This window comes from Limulus polyphemus, unplaced genomic scaffold, assembly GCF_000517525.1.
Source record: "Limulus polyphemus unplaced genomic scaffold, Limulus_polyphemus-2.1.2 Scaffold8467, whole genome shotgun sequence".
NCBI classification, from domain to species: Eukaryota; Metazoa; Arthropoda; class Merostomata; order Xiphosura; family Limulidae; genus Limulus; species Limulus polyphemus.
This window is the reverse complement of record NW_013674077.1, coordinates 44-1,446: the sequence shown is the minus strand read 5'-3', so window position 1 is coordinate 1,446 and position 1,403 is coordinate 44.

The window sequence follows — 1,403 nt, the reverse complement described above, 5'->3', positions numbered from 1 at the left end:
TTTTGAGGTATAATGTGTAGACTACAATTATAATCTTGAGGTCTAATGTGTAGACTACAATTATAATCTTGAGGTCTAGTGTGTAGACTACAATTATAATCTTCAGGCCTAGTGTGTAGACTGCAATTATAATTTTCAGGTCTAGTGTGTAGACTGCAATTATAATCTTGAGGTCTAGTGTGTAGACTACAGTTATAATCTTGAGGTCTAGTGTGTAGACTATAATTATAATCTTCAGGCCTAGTGTGTAGACTGCAATTATAATCTTCAGGTCTAGTGTGTAGACTGCAATTATAATCTTCAGGTCTAGTGTGTAGACTACAATTATAATCTTGAGGTCTAGTGTGTAGACTACAATTATAATCTTCAGGCCTAGTGTGTAGACTGCAATTATAATTTTCAGGTCTAGTGTGTAGACTGCAATTATAATCTTGAGGTCTAGTGTGTAGACTACAGTTATAATCTTGAGGTCTAGTGTGTAGACTGCAATTATAATCTTCAGGTCTAATGTGTAGACTACAGTTATAATCTTGAGGTCTAGTGTGTAGACTACAGTTATAATCTTGAGGTCTAGTGTGTAGACTACAGTTATAATCTTGAGGTCTAGTGTGTAGACTATAATTATAATCTTCAGGTCCAGTGTGTAGACTGCAATTATAATTTTAAGGTCTAGTGTGCAGACTGCAATTATAATTTTGAGGTCTAGTGTGCAGACTGCAAATATAATCTTCGAGGTCTAGTGTGTAGACTACAATTATAATCTTCAGGTCTAGTGTGTAGACTGCAATTATAATCTTCAGGTCAAGATTATAACTGTAGTCTACACACTAGACCTCAAGATTATAATTGTAGTCTACACACTAGACCTCAAGATTATAGCTGTAATCTACACACTACAGGTCTAGTGTGAGACTGCAATTATATTCTTCAGGTCTAGTGTGCAGACTGCAATTATAATCTTCAGGTCTAGTGTGCAGACTGCAATTATAATCTTCAGGTCTAGTGTGTAGACTGCAATTATAATCTTCAGGTCTAATGTGTAGACTGCGATTATAATCTTCAGGTCTAGTGTTTAGACTGCGATTATAATCTTGGACCTGAAGATTATAATTGTAGTCTACACATTAGACCTGAAGATTATAATTGTAGTCTACACACTTGACCTGAAGATTACAATTGCAGTCTGCACACTAGACCTAAAGATTATAATTGCAGTCTACACACTAGACCTTTAGACCTGAAGATTATAATTGCAGTCTACACACTATTGTGTAGACTGCGATTATAATCTTGAGGTCTAGTGTGTAGACTGAGATTATAATCTTCAGGTCTAGTGTGTAGACTGCAATTATAATCTTCAGGTCTAATGTGTAGACTGCGATTATAAACTTGAGGTCTAGTGT